Source organism: Amblyraja radiata, chromosome 18, assembly GCF_010909765.2.
Source record: "Amblyraja radiata isolate CabotCenter1 chromosome 18, sAmbRad1.1.pri, whole genome shotgun sequence".
NCBI classification, from domain to species: domain Eukaryota; kingdom Metazoa; phylum Chordata; class Chondrichthyes; order Rajiformes; family Rajidae; genus Amblyraja; species Amblyraja radiata.
In genome coordinates, this window is record NC_045973.1 from 1,908,643 (window position 1) to 1,930,611 (window position 21,969).

A 21,969-nucleotide genomic window follows, 5' to 3' on the forward strand; every position below is an offset into this window, starting at 1 on the left:
TGTGGAGAACATGGATAGGTGACGTTTCACATAGTGCTGGAGTAACTCAGCGGGTCAGGCAGCATCTGTGGAGAACATGGATAGGGTGCCATTTCGGGTCGGGACCCTTCTTCGGACTGATTATAGGGTGGGGGAAAGCTGGAAGAGAGGAGGAGAAGGACAAAGCCTGGCAGGTGATAGGCAGATCCTCGGTCAGACTCACTTCCACAAGCTACTACCTGCCACACTTTGTCCTGCCCCCCCTCCCATCCAGTTTTCTTCACCCCGGAGACTGAAGAAGTGTCCCGATCTGAAACGTCACCTATCCATGTTCTCCACAGATGCTGCCTGACCTGCTGAGTTACTCCAGCACTCTGTGAAACATCACCTATCCATGTTCTCCACAGATGCTGCCTGACCCGCTGAGTTACTCCAGCACTCTGTGAAACGTCACCTATCCATGTTCCCCACAGATGCTGCCTGACCCGCTGAGTTACTCCAGCGTTACTCTGTGTGAGAATAGTGAAGTAACGTTGTTTTCCATATTCACCACCACATCTAGAACGACACATTCTACACGTAGACATCTACCTTTTGTCTGAACTGGAATGTTGAGAAGTTGTTTACATTGACTACACATTTAAAAGTTAGTGGCAGCAAATTATCGGTGAAGTATGAGCATGCTGGCAGGAATTAGTGAACAAAAAGCTTGTGAACTTAATTATGTTCAATTATAAAATGTATCTTTGACTGATAAGAGATGTAGCCAGTGACAAATGACATGGGAAGTGCTTCAAAGCTACTGTAAAACATTTCCATTGGAATTTACAGCAACCTCAGGTCAAGAAGATAAATCTTCAATGCACCGTACAACAGTAGCGACTGTAAGGCCATATTTCACGCAACAAAGAAGAGACATCTGAAATGAGATACAGGGGAAAGTCACTAAATGCTTCCTTAATACAGATACCCCTTGTTATAAATGACCATGGAGGGGCAATCATGTCCATTATTGAAGTATTCTACTCCAGGCAACATCCCAACAAAGTACTTTAAACTCATTAAGATTACATTCCATCGCCCATGGCCCAGCGCATATATTATGGCCGATTGTTCGCTATGGCTGAGTATTTTGTTTTTAGTTTCGAGATACACCGAGTCCGCACCGATCAGCGATCCACGCACATTAACACCACCCTACACACACTAGGGGAAACATTTACAAGCCAATTAACCTGCAAACCTGTACGTCTTTGGAGTGTGGGAGGAAACCAAAGATCTCGGAGAAAACCCACACAGGTCACGGGGAGAACATGCAAACTCCACACAGACAGCACTTGTGGTCAGGACCTAACCCATGTCTCTGGCGCTGAGAGGCAGCAACACTACCGCTGCGCCACCCTGCCGCTCTAACTGAGTAAGGGGGGTAAATATGTGCAGTTTTGGAAAAACAGCCATTGGACATACACTAAACAGGACATATGATACGATAGAGCTGTAACTCTGTCAGTGACAACTTGACACCATTCAGATAATTATCTGCCTTCCTGTTCTTGCCACCAAAGTGGATAACCTCACATTTATCCACATTAAACTGCATCTGCCATGCATCTGCCCACTCCCCCAACCTGTCCAAGTCACCCTGCATCCTCATAGCATCCTCCTCACAGTTCACACTGCCACCCAGCTTTGTGTCATCTGCAAATTTGCTAATGTTTCTTTTAATTTCTTCATCCAAATCATTGATGTATATTGTAAATAGATGCGGTCCCAGCACCGAGCATTGCGGCACCCCACTAGTCACTGCCTGCCATTCTGAAAAGGACCCGTTAATCCCTACTCTTTGTTTCCTGTCTTCCAACCACTTCTCTATCCATGTCAGTACCCTACCCCCAATACCATGTGCCCTAATTTTGCCCACTGATTTCCTATGTGGGATCTTATCAAAGGCTTTCTGAAAGTCCAGATACACTACATCCACTGGCTCTCCCTTGTCCATTTTCATAGTTACATCCTCAAAAAATTCCAGAAGATTGGTCAAGTATGATTTCCCCTTCGTAAATCCATGCTGACTCGGACCGATCCTGTTACTGCTATCCAAATGTGCGGCTATTTCATCTTTTATAATTGACTCCAGCATCTTCCCCACCATCGATGTCAGGCTAACTGGTCTATAATTCCCTGTTTTCTCTCTCCCGCCTTTCTTAAAAAGTGGGATAACATTAGCTACCCTCCAATCCACAGGAACTGATCCTGAATCTATAGAACATTGGAAAATTATCACCAATGCGTCCACGATTTCTAGAGCCACTTCCTTAAGTACCCTGGGATGCAGACCATCTGGCCCTGGGGATTTATCAGCCTTCAGTCCCATCAGTCTATCCAACACCATTTCCTGCCTAATGTGGATTTCCTTCAGTTCCTCCGTCACCCCAGATCCTCTGGCCACTACTATATCTGGGAGATTGTTTGTGTCTTCCTTTGTAAAGTACCTGTTCAACTCATCTGCCATTTCCTTGTTCCGCATAATAAATTCACCTGTTTCTGTCTTCAAGAGGCCCACATTTGTCTTAACTAATTTTTTCCTCATCACATACCTAAAGAAGCTTTTACTATCCTCCTTTATATTCTTGGCTAGCTTACCTCATCTTTACTCTCCGTATTGTATTTTTAGTTATCTTCTGTTGCTCTTTAAACGTTTCCCAATCATCTGGCTTCCTGCTCATCTTTGCAATGTTATACTTCTCTTATTTTTATACTGTCCCTGACTTCCCTTGTCAGCCACGGTCGCCCCTTAGAAGCTTTCTTTCTCTTTGGAATGAACTGATCCTGCACCTTCTGCAACGGAGCGGCAGAACACCAGCGCGCACCAAGCCAGCTCGGCCGACCAGAAGCACCAACAGACGGCGACGCGTACGAAAACACCGCCGGGGACGCAGAGGTGCGTTAAAGGCCAGGTTAGAGCTAGCCCCACACAGCCCAGGTTAGAGCTAGCCGCACACAGGCTAGGTTAGAGCTAGCCCCACACAGGCTAGGTTAGAGCTAGCCCCACACAGCCCAGGTTAGAGCTAGCCCCACACAGGCTAGGTTAGAGCTAGCCCCACACAGGCTAGGTTAGAGCTAGCCCCACACAGGCCAGGTTAGAGCTAGCCCCACACAGGGTAGGTTAGAGCTAGCCCCACACAGGCTAGGTTAGAGCTAGCCCCACACAGGCTAGGTTAGAGCTAGCCCCACACAGGCCAGGTTAGAGCTAGCCCCACACAGGCTAGGTTAGAGCTAGCCCCACACAGGCTATGTTAGAGCTAGCCCCACACAGGCTAGGTTAGAGCTAGCCCCACACAGGCTAGGTTAGAGCTAGCCCCACACAGGCCAGGTTAGAGCTAGCCCCACACAGGCTAGGTTAGAGCGAGCCCCACACAGGCCAGGTTAGAGCTAGCCCCACACAGGCTATGTTAGAGCTAGCCCCACACAGGCTAGGTTAGAGCTAGCCCCACACAGGGTAGGTTAGAGCTAGCCCCACACAGGCTAGGTTAGAGCTAGCCCCACACAGGGTAGGTTAGAGCTAGCCCCACACAGGCCAGGTTAGAGCTAGCCCCACACAGCTAGGTTAGAGCTAGCCCCACACAGGCCAGGTTAGAGCTAGCCCCACACAGGCTAGGTTAGAGCTAGCCCCACACAGGCCAGGTTAGAGCTAGCCCCACACAGGCTAGGTTAGAGCTAGCCCCACACAGGCTAGGTTAGAGCTAGCCCCACACAGGCCATGTTAGAGCTAGCCCCACACAGGCCAGGTTAGAGCTAGCCCCACACAGGGTAGCGATTCCTAGCCTTTTCCTCGCCAACGTGCACTCACTGGCAAACAAAATGGACGAACTCCGGCTAAGGATCACCTCCCACAGCTGGATCAAGGACTGCAACATCCTGATCTTCACGGAAACTTGGCTCAACACTGACGTTCCTGACAGCGCCATCCAGCTATCGGGGCATCATTTACTCCGAGCGGACAGGACAACAGACTCCGGTAAGACCAGAGGTGGGGGTCTGTGCATTTATGTAAATAAAGCATGGTGCACGGACTCCACCATCATCGAGAGTCACTGCTCAGCTAACCTTGAGTTCCTCTTGGTTAGATGCAGACCGTTCTATCTGCCCAGAGAGTTCACCTCCACTGTTGTGACTGCAGCCTATATCCCTCCTGATGCTAATGCCAAGCTTGCAATGAAAGAGCTGCATACTGCCATTAGCAATCAACAGACGCACAACCCCGAGGCAGCCTTCATTGTTGCGGGTGACTTCAATCACTCTAACCTGAAGACTGTACTACCCAAATTCCACCAACATGTCTCCTTCCCCACTAGAGTAGACAAGACACTGGACAAAGTCTACACTAACATGGCTGAAGCTTACAAAGCCATTCCCCTCCCCCACCTTGGTCAGTCTGATCACGTCTCATTGTTCCTGCTCCCTAAGTACTCCCCACTCATCAGACGGGTTAAACCAACTGTGAGGACAGTTAAAGTCTGGTCAGAGGAAGCGGACTTCACACTTCAGCAGTGTTTTGGAAACACTGACTGGAAGGCGTTTGCAGCCCAGGCCACCCTTGACTCCCACACGGACATTGATTCCTACACATCCTCTGTTCTGGACTTTATAAACTCCACCATCAACAGTGTCACCTCCCTCAAACAGGTGACCATATTCCCGAATCAGAAGCCATGGATGAACAGCGAGGTCAGGCTACTGCTGAAAGCACGGGACACCGCTTTCAGGTCAGGCGATGCTCGAGCCTACAGTTCAGCCAGGGCTAACCTGAAGAGGGGCATCAAGAAGGCCAAGCACTGCCATAAGCTCAGGATTGAGGAGCACTTCAACAACAACTCCGACCCCCGACGCATGTGGCAAGGCATCCAGGCCATCACGGACTACAGACCCTCCAACACCACCCCCACATCCAGCAACGCCTTCCTTGAGGAGCTCAACCACTTCTATGGCCACTTCGACAGGGACAATCTAGAGACAGCCATCAAGGCTGTGCTCTCTGCTGATCACCAACCCCTCACACTCACCCCCTACGACGTATACGTGGCACTGAGTAGGACCAATGCACGTAAGGCTGCTGGCCCTGACGGCATCCCCGGGCGCGTGCTCAGGGCCTGTGCTGCGCAGCTGACAGACGTCTGGACTGACATCTTCAACCTGTCACTTGCCCAAGCAGTTGTCACCACGTGCCTTAAAACCACCACCATCGTGCCAGTGCCAAAACACTCCACTGCGGCAAGCCTCAACGACTTCCGCCCAGTTGCACTTACTCCCATCATCACCAAGTGCTTCGAGAGGCTGGTCCTGGCACACCTCAAAAGCTGCCTACCCCCCACACTGGATCCCTATCAGTTTGCCTACCGCAAGAACAGGAGTACGGAGGATGCCATCTCAACGGCACTTCACTCCGCCCTCTCCCACCTCGACAACAGAGACACTTACGTAAGAATGCTGTTCATCGATTACAGCTCAGCATTCAACACCATTATACCATCAAAACTGATCACCAAGCTCGGTAACCTGGGCATCGACCCCTCCCTCTGCAACTGGATACTGGACTTTCTAACCAACAGACCCCAGTCTGTTAGGTTAGACAAGCACACCTCTTCAACCCTCACCCTGAACACCGGCGTTCCACAGGGCTGTGTGCTGAGCCCCCTCCTCTACTCCCTCTTCACCTATGACTGCACACCTGTACATGGTACTAACACCATCATCAAGTATGCAGATGATACAACGGTGATTGGCCTCATCAGCAACAACGATGAGTCGGCCTATAGGGAGGAGGTCCAGCACTTAGCAGCATGGTGCGCTGACAACAACCTGGCCCTTAACTCCAAGAAGACCAAGGAGCTCATTGTAGACTTCAGGAAGTCCAGGGGCGGCACGCACACCCCCATCCACATTAACGGGACGGAGGTGGAACGTGTTTCTAGCTTCAGGTTCCTGGGAGTCAACATCTCCGATGACCTCTCTTGGACCCACAATACCTCAACTCTGATCAAGAAGGCTCACCAGCGTCTCTTCTTCCTGAGGAGACTGAAGAAGGTCCATCTGTCTCCTCAGATCCTGGTGAACTTCTACCGCTGCACCATCGAGAGCATCCTTACCAACTGCATCACAGTATGGTATGGCAACTGCTCTGTCTCTGACCAGAAGGCATTGCAGAGGGTGGTGAAATTGCCCAACGCATCACCGGTTCCTCGCTCCCCTCCATTGAGTCTGTCCAAAGCAAGCGTTGTCTGCGGAGGGCGCTCAGCATCGCCAAGGACTGCTCTCACCCCAACCACGGACTGTTTACCCTCCTACCATCCGGGAGGCGCTACAGGTCTCTCCGTTGCCGGACCAGCAGGTCCAGGAACAGCTTCTTCCCGGCTGCTGTCACTCTACTCAACAACGTACCTCGGTGACTGCCAATCACCCACCCCCCCGGACACTCCTCCCACAGGAAAAACACTATGTCTGTATATATGCTAATGTGTATATTTATTCAAATCATTTGCTATGTCGCTCTTCCAGGGAGATGCTAACTGCATTTCGTTGTCTCTGTACTGTACACTGACAATGACAATTAAACTTGAATCTGAATCTGAATCTGAATCTTCTGTATTATTCCCAGAAATACCTGCCATTGTTGTTCCACTGTCATCCCTGCTAGGGTCTCTTTCCAGTTAACTTTGGCCAGCTCCTCCCTCATGCCTCCATAGTCCCCTTTGCTCAACTAATACTGACGATTTTCCCTTCTCCCTCTCAAATAGTAAGATTAAATGAGAACTTACCAGTTTGAAGTTTGATCTGTATTTTATGAGGAGTTACGATGAGGGATTACGTGAAGAACCCGCTCAGTGCGCAGGCGCGGCATACTTCCAAGCAGCGGTGTGGAATCACAGATAGACACAGTTATTTTGAAGTAAACATAGTAAAGATAAGGAGACATCAATTTATTAGTTTGATCCATATAATGAGGGTGGGAGCGGAGGGCACGTAATACCCTCATCGTAACTCCTCATAAAATACAGATCAAACTTCAAACTGGTAAGTTCTCGTTTAATCTTACTATTTTACTTCGGAGTCACGTGAGTGACTACGTGAAGATTTCAAAGCTCTGTGATTTCAAACCGTGTAACAGTTTTATTTCACTCACTGCCGAAGTTCTTGAGGGAGGAAGTGTTATCGTAATCAACCAATGAGTCTATTTGTAGAAAAACACAATGGTATTTTTTTAAACAATAACAACAAAGAATTAAGTTGCTCCCCTGGGCTTAAATTAAATATTTGCAGTTCGTAAATCTTTACTGCAAATAAACCAGGTTTTGCCAATGGCTTATTATAAAATTTCTGAACGGTCTTTCCCCCCCCCCACCATCCTGCTGTAGCCAGGATGTGGTCTATAGGCATGTCCATTCTTTAGCCGTCGACATGGATGCTGTCCTGGTGGAATAAAATTTGTACATGTTAGTGTTTATCCCAGCAGCTGCTTGAGCCATCTCGCAATGGTTTGGCTCGTCACCCGACCATAAGGTTTTTGTGACTGACCCACAAGGCTTTCATCTCCCTCGTATATTTTGGTTGTGTCTATGTAGGATAGTAGGTGGGTCATGGCACATAACCGTGGTTCTGGTGGGTAAGCCACGACTGGATTAGGTGTTCCTGGTCTGCTCTGTTTGATCAGTCGTTGGATAACGACAGATCTGGTCTGGAGCTGTGATCATGTTCTCCAGTCGCAATAGGTGTAGTGACTGGACCCTCTGAGCGGATACAAGTGCCATCAACATGAGCGTCTTTAGTGTAGCTTGCTCGAGGCCGGGGGATCTGGCTGGTGGCCATTCCCTGAGATATGTCAGGACCACACTGATATCCCAAATATGGGTATACCTGGGCTTAGGGCTTGATATTGTAAATGCCCTTCATCAGTTTTACCACCAGTGGATGGGATCCCATCGCCTGTTGTCCTGGCGCTGGTTTGAGATAAGCAGAAAGAGCACTCTGCGCTGTGTTGATGGCACTGTAGCTGATCCCTACATCGTGGTGTAGATGGCCAGGAACTCCAGTATGTTGGTGGCTGTAGCTGTTGCGTATGTTGTCCCTGTTTCCTGGCAGTACTTCTCCCTTTTTTGATGCTGGTTAAGTACTGCCTCTTGGTGGATGTTCGAAGGGATGCCGACATGGTGGTGATAGTTTGTTTGGACAATCCCAGTTCCAGGTAAGGTCTGTTCAAACTTGCAACCCAGGCGTTTAATTTTCTCATGGCATGGGTGTTTAGCTTACCTGGTAGGTAAATAGCTGATAGCCAAATATGTCTTTCGACATACCATTGCCAAATCATGTTGACCAATTTGTCGCATGACAATGATTTTATGCCACCCATATGGTTAATATAAGCCATCACCGTAGTATTTATCAATTTGTAACCGAACATGCAAGTGCTGCATATTAAATACATATGCTTTTAAACCATAAAACGCGCCCAACATCTCTAGATAGTTAATGCCCAGTGTAAGTAGTAATGATGACTCTAGGTTAGTCCATCTACCACCTGTGCTGGATATGGAGTTAGTCGCTCCCCAGCCTTGAGCACTGGCATCTGTTTTAGTAACTAAAGTAGGTTTAGTGATAAAGATAGGGCTGAAACTATGCCAAACGTTTTCTGCCCACCACTGTAGCTCTGATATTACTTCAGTGGTTAAGTTCATGACACGATCATAGTGACCTGTATGTCGTTTTATTGCCTGTACCTTTGCTCTCTGTAAATTTTTTGATAGTCAAAGGTCCGAATTGTGTAGCCGGAAATGCTGCTACCACTTTCCCAATTACTCTTGCTACTTGTCGAATATCCTTTGGAATTCAGTTGTTTGGCAGTAACATATGTCTCCATTTTGAAATGTATATACTTAACAAATTTGTTTAGTGATGTTAAGTCAATGATGATGCGACAGCCACCATCTTTTTTGGTTTTAGTGAATATATTCGATACAAATTCCAAAGGTTCATGTTTGGTCTTTTCGATGACCCCCTTTGTGATAAGCCTCACCAGTTCAGCTTGTCCCTCACGTTTCTCTTTGACGGAGGGAGAAATACCCTTTGGGGCCATTGTTGAACTGGCGGCGTTTTTTCTGACATGAATTGTATTTTATATCCACTATGCTTCAAACCGGTGCAATCTACCTCCTGTTAGTATTAAGCCTCCACCTCCCAAAAGTTGATAGGAACCAGACCCACCTACCTCCATGGTTACGGGTATTTCCTCTGATTCCCTTTGGTCGGACGAGGCTTGCGAGGTGTCTGATGTGGCGTGTTTGTTGGGGGTTGGCGCATTTTCCATGGGGTCCGCTCTGGGCCCTGGTCTAAAAAAGACTTACGGTGAAAGTAAGCGGACCCCGAGCTTTCACCAGTGTTGAATGGCGGATGTTTACTGGTGGATGCGGCGGGGTGCTGCCACTTGGTGGTGTGTGTTTTCAGTTTGCTCGTTTTATACCCTGCCTTCCCGAAGAGCAGCCTGTCTGGCTTATCGGCTGGTGTTTTACACAGCCCGGCAAATCGAGGACTGATGGCAGGTTTGATGATTTCTTTCCGCAGATTATTAATTTCAAACTGCGTGTTACACAACAACGCGAGTGTATCCTGTTGATTGGTGGTCATCTCGGTGTTGTTTATAGAACGAGCAAACGAAGTGATGCCTGCTGTCAATAGTCGGAGTATCCGCTGCAGCTTTAGCTCGTGGTGCCGGATGGTTGCCCCAATGTGTCCCCTGATTTGGCTGTTCACCGCTGGTACTTTTTAGAGGTTCACAGTTCTCCGGCGCCGTATAGGTATCTAAAGCTTCATTAATCACCTGCTCCTGCAGAGCTCTGTTGGAAAGGTGATTGATACTTGCCGCTAGTTTGGCCTCTAGCGGTTCCCCTGCACGGGGTTTTGACACGTAGTGGCCCACTGCACCAAGCAGCTGTTCCTTCTCCTGCACCCCCTGCATACTCCCGAAATCTTCAGCCATAACCCCTTGTTCTGGACCAGCCCAGTCCTGGTCCCCAAAGCTATCCTCTGGAAAGGAGGATGCAATGGACAGTGCAGGAGGCACTGTAGAGGGAGTGCCTGACCCCCCTCTGCAAGAGCTCCCCTCCCGGGGTGCACCTTGCTGGAGCACCTGCTCCAAGAGCCGCTCCATGCGGCTCAGGCGGCTGTCCCTCCCCCTCCTGGGTGGAGAGACGTCCCCGTCCAACGAGTCGGATGCCACCGGCCGGTTGCTCTTCCGTTTGGCTTTGCCTCCAGTCCGCTGTTCAGACGTTAGCGGAGCTGGACTCGGCTCGGTGTCGGGGATAGCGGAGCGCCCGGATAGCGCTCCTACCGCCTGTTGCTGCCCCCCCTTCTCCTCTTGCGGAGTTAGACGGGGGCAGATTTCTTCGAAAGTCTTGATTTTTCTTTTCGCGAGAGCGCTCTTTCTGCGCATCTCGCTGGAGCTGCTCCAATAGCTGTTGGATGCAGCTCAGGCGGCTGTCTCTCCTCCATTTAGGTGGAGACATGTCCCCGTCCGACGAATCGGACGCCACCGGCTGGATGCCTGTTCGGATGGCTAGACATCCAGCCCGCAGTTCAGGCACTAGCGGGACTGGGCTCGGCGCGGTGATGGGGATAGCGGAGCGCCCGGTAATTGTTCCTACCGCCTTCTTCTGGAGCTTTTGTGCCTTTAGATGCGAGAGCGCCCCTCAAGCAGCGCGTCTCGCAGGCACCTGCTCCGTGAGCCGCTCCAGCGGCTCAGGCGGCTCTCTCTCCCCCCGTGCGGGTGGAGAGACGTCCCATCCATAATCGGGAACACCTGCCGGATGCCTCTTCGGGTGGCTATGCATCCAGCCCGCTGCTCAGGTACTAGCGGGCTGGCCTCGGCACGGTGTCGGGGAATTGCGGAACACCGGGTCGCTCCTACCGCCTGTTGCTGCCCCCCTCCCCGACGGGAAAACGTTCCTCCTTGAACGGGGGACAGTTTTGTTCCAGAGCCTTTTTCTCTGCCTGTAAAAAACACAAGCAGAAAAAAGGCTCACCTGTAAAAGAAAACCTCAGGGTACTCACCTGACGGTCCGTTTCATTCTGTAGCGGGAGCGCCTAACTCCCGTTGCAGCCGCTGTTGCACTGCTGGCATAATGCCGCGCCTGCGCACTGAGCGGGTTCTTCACGTAGTCACTCACGTGACTCCGAAGTAAAATTGTAGATTAAAACTTATCATATTATGGTCACTACCTCCTAATAGCTCCTTTACATTGAGTTCCCTTATCAAATCCAGTTCATTGCACAACAATAAACCCAGAATTGCCTTCTCGCTGGTCGGCTCCAGTATAAGCTGCTCTAAGAATCCATCTCGGAGGCACTCCACAAACTCCCTTTCTTGGGGTCCAGTACCAAGCTGATTTTCCCAGTCTACCTGCATGTTGAAATCTCCCATAACCACCGTAGCATTACCTTTACGACATGCCAATTTTACTTCGGAGTCACGTGAGTGACTACGTGAAGAACCCGCTCAGTGCGCAGGCGCGGCATTACGCCAGCAGTGCAACAGCGGCAGCGGGAGCTAGGCTCTCCCGCAACAGAGAAACGGACCGTCAGGTAAGTATCCTGAGGTCGGTTTTCTTTTACAGGGGAGCCCCTTTTTCTGCTTGTGTTTTACAGGCAGAGAAAAAGGCTCTGGAACAAAACTGTCCCCGTTCGAGGAGGAACGTTTCCCGTCGGGGGGAAGGGGGGCAGCAACAGGCGGTAGGAGGGTTACCCGGTGTTCCTCTATTCCCCGACACCGTGCCGAGCCCAGCCCGATAGCGGGCTGGATGTATAGCCACCCGAAGAGGCATCCGGCAGGTGTTCCCGATTTGGGACGGGACGTCTCTCCACCCGCACGGGGGGAGAGAGAGCCGCCTGAGCCGCTGGAGCGGCTCTCGGTGCAGGTGCCTGCGAGACGCGCTGCTTGAGGGGCGCTCTCGCTACTACACGGCACAAAAGCTCCAGAAGAAGGCGGTAGGAACATTTAACCGGGCGTTCCGCTATCCCGACACCGCGCCGAAGCCAGTCCCGCTAGTGCCTGAGCTGCGGGCTGGATGTCTAGCCATCCGAAGAGGCATCCGGCCGGTGGCTTCCGACTTGTCGGAGGGGACGTCTCTCCACCCGCAGGGAGAGAGACAGCCGCCTGAGCCGCTGGAGCGGCTCCTGGAGCAGGAGCTCCTGCGAGACACGCTACGTGAGGGGCAGTCTCGCTGGAGGGTTCAGGCATACCCTCCACAGTGCCTAGGCACTGCCCATCGCTTCCTCCTTAGTATGGTTAGCTTTGGGGTGACCAGTGGCTGGGCTGGTCATGAAGAGGGGTCACTGGCTGAACAATATCGGAAGCATGCTTGAGGTACAGGATCAGGAAGAGCTGCTGGGTGTGGCCGCTATGTGGCTCCACCACTAGCGAGATGGCTTTTCAGTCTCAACTGATGGCCAGCTTACTACCTGTCTTTTCCAAAAAACCTCTCCAAGACAGGTAGCCATGAGGCGTTGGTTTTATCACGCCTCCCCTAAATTGCATTTACTCAAAGTGCCCGCCATTATTGGGGGATACATTGAGCAGCGCGTTTAACCTAAATATTTTAAAAATGCATTTGGTACCCTGACGTCGGCTATCATGTCCACCTGCTCATTCCAGAAGGGCAGGGTAGTATGGCAAAACACCTGACCCTACTGTTCAACGGTATACCTCATAACTTCTGAAATGAACTCACAAACCTGCCCTCAATCTATGAAATTAACAGGACTATGAGAACGCCGACCTCATAAGCACAGATCCTGCTACCTGGCACTTACCAAACCAGTCCTAAAAAACTGGACGAAGTGTTCAAACTATTCGGCACAAGAGGGCAGAGTCTGGAATGAGCGCCACACTAAACCAGACAGCAGTACCTCTACGTGTCCACCAGGTGCGTCTACCTCATGGTACTGGTGAAAGCTCGGGGCCTGCATGCCAAACCTGTAGCATTTTAGGCCACGGCCCAGAGCAGGCCCCAGGGGAAAATGTGCCACCCCCCAACAAACATCGTCCCTACAAGAACAAGGAACCAGAAACCGAAGAAAACAACAATGAAGACAGATAAGTATGGTTCCTACCATCACATAAAGGTTAAGGGTTGTACTAACAAGGGGTGGATGAATCACGCCTGGTTAGGAAGCTATCACTCTTGGTAGTTATATACCAAAAAATAAATACAAGGGGAATAGAATTAATATCTTGCCACCAATTCAGCAAGCACCCCAAGTGGTCTACCCTCCCACGATGGTGAATGTCGCACCATCGTTGATAAACCTACTTGAGTATTTCACCAGGTATACCCATTCATGGGATTTGTAACTACTACCATGGATCCAAGGATACTTTATGGTAGACATCGACCTTGAAGATGCACACTATTCAGTACCTTCTCATATAAGTTTCGGATATACCGCAATTACCTGGATGGAGTAACCATGATGAGCGTTGCGGCATTTAAGTCAAAGTTATCCAGAATCAACTAGCCCTGACACTTAGAAACATTCCGTCATGGCATGTCTATATATTAACGACAAACTATCCTTGGATACAGCTTTAGCTGCATCGCTTCTCGGCCTTTTGGCTAAGATCAAGTGTAGTATCTGTTCTTATCAGTTTAATAATCTGATTCGTCCCTTATCTAGGGACCATATATTAAATTGAATTTTGGAACAGGGAGATGGAATAGGGGCTTGCTCCGTCCACTCCACGCATCGACCCAGTATTGCAGTGCCTCTGGGAACGGTGCACAAAATATATATCCAGATATTTACGTTGACCATCCACAACGTTGTTATCTGGTATTCATTAAGACTATCAGTCATGGTACATTAACCACCAATCAACTACGTGGCAAAGTAATTGGGATATAGCAGCATTACCAGCTACTGAACTTTGTACCTTTCTATGAGCTGAGATACTAGTGTTCAAAACTATCTCCATACCTGTAATATGGGGGAAAATGGATTAATCTGTAGTGCTATCATGCAATTTATCGGCAGGAAGGATTATGGTTGTACACTTCCACCTGTTTTGAGTAACATCTTATGTGTCCTGATGTGTTACTGAGCTTGTAATACTTAATGCCAATATGAATTGACTTAAACATGTTATATATTAACTTACTTAAGTCTAGTGAAGCATTTGCTCAGTAATCCACCAAATTTGCATGTTCGTTTATAAGATAACAACATCAGTGGTGGCATATACCAAACCACTTGGGCGGAGAACATCGATATTAGGTGACAATTTATTAACAATTGGAAACCGTATGTCGTCAAACATGTTTGACCATCAGTAACTCACCTATCAGGTGAGCTAAATACTGTAAACATACATTTAAACCAAAAATATTTGCTGAAATCACTAAGCAATATGGACACCAGATATCGATTCCTTATATCCAATTAAATCACCACGTACTAACTTACGTCACATGAAACCAATCTCAAGGCAGCGGCAATGGAGACATTCCCGCGTATTGAGGGGTGGGGGGAACCTAATCTCTATGTTTTCCTTTCCTTCTACCTCTTCAATAGGTACTACGGCTTCATCAGTCGGGTACTACGCAAATTACAGTGGACCAAGTCCACAAACATGGTTCCCAGTGATCCTCGACATGGTCATTAAAAGAATTGCAGAATTGGGAAGACCATTGCTGTGCTTGGATCAGGAGCACTATCAACCTGATGACAGCATTCCGTCGCATATCCTAGGGAACATACCTGAGGAGCATCAAGAAATGGTACACTGTTTTCCAAAACAGGAATTACACATTCAACTATAACAAAAAACTGTACTGGAGCTCCTGGCAGGTCTTCACCACAATGAAGGACATGTTCTGTTAGCCTACTCAACTTGGGTACCGCTCACTGGTGATCAGATACAGGAGAGGTATATCAATCCATTCCCCAGAAATAGGTACACCCAAATTGGGATGTCAGTGAAATCCTGACATACCTTAGGGGATGATCACCAGCCAGGTCAATCACCCTGGAACAGCCTACCCTGAAGATGGACATGCTGGTGGCCTTACATCAACACAAAGAGCCAGCTCTCCCATCTACTGCGATGGGACAACATGGTTATAACACCAGATAGTGTCACATGCCCATTCAAGGGTTGGCCAAACAGAACAGACCAGGAACATCAGGTCCAGTCATGAAATTCCGGGCATACCCACCTGAACCACGTTTTATGTGTCATGACCCACTTAGAGATCGACACAATAAGGAATACCGAGGGAGAGGAAAAAGCCTTATGGGTCAGCCACAGGAAACCTCATGGTCGGGTGACGAGCTAAACTATCTCTAGTGGCTCAAGCACTACTGGGAGTTGCTGGAGTAAATACTAACGTGTATAAAATCTTATTCCACCAGAACAGCTTCCACGTCAGTAACTAAGAGGATGGACGAGCCTATGGACCACATCCTGGCTACTGCAGGGTGGTCTAGGGAGTATACGTTCCAAACTTTTATAACAAACCACTGACAGAACCTGTATCATTTGCAGAAAAAGAATCTGCAAAAAATATATAATTTAAGCCCGGGGGAGCAATTGGTCTTGTTGTTGTTAATAACACCATTATTGTTTTTACAAACAGATTCATGGTTGATTACGATAACATACTTCCTCCCTCGAATGACTTCGGCAGCGAGTGAAGTATGAACTGTTACACGGTTTGAAATCACAGAGCTTTAAAATCTTCACGTAGTCACTCACGTGACTCCGAAGTAAAATAGTAAGATTAAACGAGAACTTACCAGTTTGAAGTTTGATCTGTATTTTATGAGGAGTTACGATGAGGGATTACGTGCCCTCCGCTCCCACCCTCATTATATGGATCAAACTAATAAATTGATGTCTCCTTATCTTTACTATGTTTACTTCAAATAACTGTCTATCTGTGATTCCACACCGCTGCTTGGAAGTATGCTGCGCCTGCGCACTGAGCGGGTTCTTCACGTAATCCCTCATCGTAACTCCTCATAAAATACAGATCAAACTTCAAACTGGTAAGTTCTCGTTTAATCTTACTATTATATGTCACCCCTTGCAAGGGACTGAATTTCATTCCTTACCAACAGAGCTACCCTATTCCCTTTGCCCACCTGTCTGTATTTTCGATAAAACGTATACCTGAATATTCAGTTCCCAGCCCTGGCCCTCTTGCAGCCATGTATGTCTCTGTAATTCCACAACATCATACTTGCCAATTTCTAACTGACCCTCAAGCTCATCCACTTTCTTTCTTATACTTTGTGCATTAATATACAACACTTTAACTCTGATATTCACCTCTCCTCTCACACCAGTCAGTATTGGCCCTGTCCTTACTCTCTTCTCCATTCTCAAACTTTCCTTCCCATTAATTCGGGAGTCTTAAGGTCATAGTCAAAGTCAATTTTATTCGTAATGTTTTATTCGTAATAAGTCATAAGGAATAGGAGTAGAATTAGGCCATTCGGCCCATCAAGTCTACTCTGCCATTCAATCATGGCTGATCTATCTCTCCCTCGTTTACTATGTTGAACCACACTACATTTCACAATGCAAGGGCTCGAGTGCCAACAACCTGAGCATCCGATGTAAGAGAAACCACAAACTAAGTATTTTTGACAGGCACAATTATGTGGAGTTTCATCTCACTAAGCACCATTATTGAAAGCAATTACTCTTCCACTTTAGTGCAAACAAAAGCTTTATTCAATTCTTTCTAATTGTTCCAACTAAGAGACAGCACCTTGTGTACCATGTCTACCGTCCACATTGATAGCACATGTTGCCAAGTCAAGGGCCTGTCCCACTTGCGCGTCATTTGCGCGTCAAGCAGATAGCGCACAAAGAATTTGTTCATCCCAAAATCCAGGGGCGCAGCGTGCGACCGTGCGCCACTGCCTACTCCACCACGTACCATGCGCGCATCGTGCATCGTGACGGGTAAACAATGTCGCCTAAATGACGCGCAAATTACGCCCAAGTGCAACAGGCCCTTTAGAACCCTGGACTTTCCTCCTCAGCAACTCTATGACGGACTACAGCTATTAGTCTGAAGAAGGTTTGAAGGGTCTCGACCTGAAACGTCAGCCATCCATTCTCTCCAGAGATGCTGCCTGTCCCGCTGAGTTACTCCAGCATTTTGTGTCTATCTTTGGTGTAAACCTGCATCTGCAGTTCCTTCCTGCACAGATTGATGAAGGAGTTGGCTTCTTGAGGAAAGATTATTGGGACAACAAGGAATTGAATGTTGGAATTTTGACCAAAACACAAAGTGCTGGAGTTACACAGCAGGTCAGGCAGCATCTGTGGACATTACTCCTGACTCTGGGAGCAATGAGAGATGATCACATTGAAGTGTAAGATTCTCAGAGGGTCATAGAGTCAGAGTGCTTAGAAACAGGCGCACCATGTCCACACAAACCATCACGTTGCTTTGTATAAGAACCTTGTTTGCCAGCACAGGTCAACAACTATCTATGCATCAGCAATTCAAGTGCTTGTCTGGATATTTGGATGTTTGAGGTCATCAGTACTGACTACACTCGGGCAGGATGTTCCAGTTTCCATCCACCCTCTGGCTGAGAAAGGTTGCTCTCAAAATCCCCTTGAAACCTCATACCCTAAACTTATGCCTTCTCATATTAGCTATGTCAGCAATGGGGAAAACCTTCCTACTATCTGGCCCCTCTCATCATTTTGTACAACTCAATCGGGTCCTCAGCCTCGTCCACTCAAGGGAAAATAAATCCAGCCTATTCATCCTCTCCTCGTAACTGAAGTACTCTATTCCTGGCAACATCCCACCTAGATTCCATCTCCCATTCAAACGTAGCTTCCATCTCCCATTGTCCTGCCCATCGGACCAACCATGGATCAACCACCTCTCTATCAACACCACCACCAATTTTCATGTCATCTGCAAAATTTCTGATGATACCTCCTATATTCAAAGTCAAAGTCAGTTTTATTCGTCACATACACCTGAAGGTGCAGTGAAATGAATTTGCCAGCAGCGATACACTTAAAAAAAGAACACACAATACACAATAGACTTTAACACAAACATCCACCACAGCATTCTTCATTGTGGTGGAAGGCAACAAGTTTCAGCCATTTCTTCACCCGTGGCCACTCATATTCCTGCAGCTATTCGTATTCTGAGTTCTGAACAGGATAGATGCTTTGAAGATGATCCCCCTGAGGAAATTGAGAATTGGTGGGCATTGTCTCAAGATTACATAGTACTGCCTGGAAACAGGCTCTTTGGCCCACCGAGCCTATGGTAGCCATCGATCCCCTGTTGACACCAGTTCTATGTTATCCCACTTCCGCACCCACTCCCTGCACACGAGGGATAATTACAGAGGAAACTGACCAACAGGCCTGCAGGTCTTTGACATGTGCCAGGAAATTGGAGCACCTGGAGGAACGTGCAAACGTTCACACGGAGAACGTGCAAACTCCACACAGACAGCACCTGAGGTCTCTGACGTTGTGAGGCAGCAGCTCTACCAGCAGCACCACTGTGCCACCCGCAAATCATCTCTGGTCATTTAAGACAGAGATATGTTCTCTCAGAGAGTTGCGAATTCTGTCCCAATGGGAACTGTAGAAGGCTAAGTCTAGAGGAGGGAGATATTTGGACAAGAGAAGGTCATGGGTTATGGATGCCTCAAAGGAGAACATGGAGATGAGGCCCACGGTTAGATCAGCCATGATGTCAATAGTGGAGCATACACAAGAACTACAACATTCCCACTTGGTAAGAAGCATCACTTCTGGTCTTGTTAAAACAGAGCAGAAGTCTCCAAATCATGAGCAGCCGTTCCCATTGGTACCAACAAGTGGGGCTCATAGCTTGCCAGCTCCATCCAAACACGGCTGTCTGCCCATCTTGGCATAGCAGGTCCAAAAGGTGTGAGGAGCAAGTTCCTGGCTCCGCTCCACGACGGTACACAAGACCAATTGTTCCTCCATGGCCTTGAGATGATGCTGCCAAGGGGCAGGGGAGGGAGAGGGTAGGGCTGAAGATGTCCTGGTTGGGTTGCTCCTGGGCCTGGCCAAGCTGGCCATCCGCGAGTCACGGCGCCAGACTGTGGAGGGCTCTACCCGAGCCAGCTGCCTGCCCCTTTTCCGGGGATACGTCCGTGCCCGGGTGCGGATGGAAAGGGAATACGCCCTGTCTACGGGCACCCTGAGGGAGTTCCGGTACCGCTGGGCACCGAGGGTGTTGAATGCATCATTTGCAAGGAGTGTAAGATAATTGTACAGTAGTTTATTAAGGATATTTGTTTGTATTGTATTATGGTGGTGGGATCTGGTTTGTTTTATTGTAGTGTAATGTTATTTTTTAATAATTGAATACATTTTTTGAATTAAAAATAAATAAATAAATAAATAAAAATTAAAAAAGAAAAAAAAAAAAGGGGCAGGGGATGAATGGAAAAGGAGTGCAAGGCATCCTCGAGTGACTCCAAAAATAATGATCTTAGCACACGGAATTTGGACGAAAATCTATTGCCAGAGATTTGCCAGTATAAATATTTTCTACACAGAGGGTGGTGAGTGCCTGGAACACACTGCCGTGGATGGTGGTTAAAGCAGATACGATAGTGTGCATTTGAAAGACCTTTGGATAGACATATGGATGTGCAGGGAATGGATGGTATGGAGTACGTGCAGGTAGATAAGTGAAGGTCTTGGCTTCATGTTCAGCACAGACATTGCGGGCTGAAGGGCCTGTTCTAGACGTTCCAGATAAGTTCTCCTGAGATACACAACAGAGGAGAGGAGGGTGATCAGATTGAAGGACACCAGGCAGATGGCAATGGAGCTTTAAACAATAGACAATAGGTGCAGGAGTAGGCCATTCAGGCCTTCGAGCCAGCACCGCCATTTGGACTTTCTGATTAATAACCTGACAACATCCACGTCCTGTTTCCTGGGAGGAGGTGGCATCAATTTCCAAACTACCGATGATGTCAGGGCCCATCACGTTAATGTGTTCAAGAAGGAACTGCAGATGCTGGAAGATCGAAGGTAGACAAAAATGCTGGAGAAACTCAGCGGGTGCAGCAGCATCTATGTAGCAAAGGAAATAGGCAACGTCACCTATTTCCTTCGCTCTAGAAATGCCGCTGCACCCGCTGAGTTTCTCCAGCATTTTTGTCTACCTTCGATTTTCCAGCATCTGCAGTTCTTTCTTAAACATAGGTTGCAATAGGATCATTTCCACAGGGACAAATAACTCAAACACAATCAGTGGTGGCACAGTGTTAGAGGAATGCCATTACTACTGCATGCTGGACGGCAACATCAGGTCCAGGCAGAACAACCTTTCCCTTTCCGTTCCTCTGTAGGCCGACCAATTATTTACCCAGAGCCTGATCATTTCCCCTCTGACTGGCAGTTTCCAATATCCTTGCTGCCTGCCTGTTACAGATAATGCCCCACAGATAATACAGAACTAATTACTTCGGCTGGTAGCTGCAGAACTCAAATAAATATGCAAATGCTTCAAAGTAGTGAAAAGGAAAGAGCTAATTTATTGGATTGGTGAATGCAGTAAACAGCCATAACAACTGCTATTGATTGGATACTGATTGTAGCAACATATATTCATGTATGTAAATACCGGTTGCTAAACACTTTAACTCCCGTTCCCATTCCCACACACACCTTTCTGTCCTCCATCTCCTCCATTGTCAGAGTGAGGTGAAACACAAATTGGAGGAACAGCATCTCATATTTCTCTTGGGCATCTTACAGCCCAGTGGTATGAATATTGATTTCTCTCACTGCAAGTAGCCCCGGCATTCCCTCTCTCTCTCTATCCCTCCCCCACCCAAGTCGCATCAGCTCCTCCATTTCACCCAACAAACGGCTAACAATGGCCAGTTTCCTTTATCATCATTACTTTCTTGTACATGTTTCACTCATTGTTCTTTATCTCTCTACATCATCATCTATATCTCTTGGTTCCCTTTCCTCTGACTAGTCTGAAGAAGGGTCTCGACCCAAAACGTCATCCGTTCCTTCTCCCCAGAGATGCTGCCTCACCCGCTGAGTTTCTCCAGCATTTTTGTCTACCTTCGATTTTTCCAGCATCTGCAGTTCTTTCTTAAACAGAGCAGTATTCATGATTCCCATACAAAATGCCATTGAAAATCACCCCACGCAGACACAAATCTGCCTCATGCTCTTTTAATATTCTGTATTGCATTCAATGGTTCAGCAGGTGGACAGGATCGAACCTGGACCTCTGGCACCGTAAGCAGCAACTTTACAGTGCCGACCTAAATGAGAGGGGCAAGATTTAACAGGGACCTGAGTGGCAACATTTTTCGCACTTGGGTTTCAACATTTGTATGGAACGAGCTGCCAGAGGAGGTCGTCGAGGTCTGTATATAACAGCATACAGGTACATGGATAGGAGAGGTTTCGAGGGATATGGGCCAAGCGATGGTAAATTCAGACCAGCTTAGATGGGACATCTTGGCGGCCAGAACAAGGTACGACTCTTTGGGCAACTACTCACGATCGTACAGGCTTCACCCATCGACACGTCGCCTGTACGGTCGTGAGTCGTCTCCTCAGTCGCCTAAAGAGTCGTAGCGTCTTTCTGGTCGCCGCTGGATTTTCAACATGTGACCGGTGCCGGCAGTCGCCGAAAAAGTCGCGTAAGTGGGACAGGCCCGTGTCAGACACAGTCTGAAGAAGGGTCTCGACCCGAAACACCACCCATTCCTGCTCTCCAGAGATGCTGCCTGACCCGCTGACTTCAGCATTTATGTGTGTACCATCGGTGTAAACCAGCATCCGCAGTTCCTGCCCACTCCAAGTATAAAGTCGACTGTAAATAAAGTGTGATATACTTCTGGATCACGAGGTGCTCCAGGTCCACTCTCACTATGACA

The 21,969-nt window shown here is 48.2% G+C and overlaps 1 protein-coding gene and 1 non-coding gene across 9 annotated transcripts in view; one reads left to right on the forward strand and one right to left on the reverse strand.

Annotated features, from left to right (window-relative positions):
• Positions 1–21,969, reverse strand: part of erc2 (ELKS/RAB6-interacting/CAST family member 2) — a 569,575-nt gene that overhangs the window by 68,521 nt on the left and 479,085 nt on the right. The gene's annotated exons all lie outside the window — the stretch shown is intronic.
• On the forward strand, positions 13,618–13,809 carry LOC116983598. The gene has a single exon (XR_004414754.1). It is a non-coding gene; the product is annotated as a U2 spliceosomal RNA (small nuclear RNA).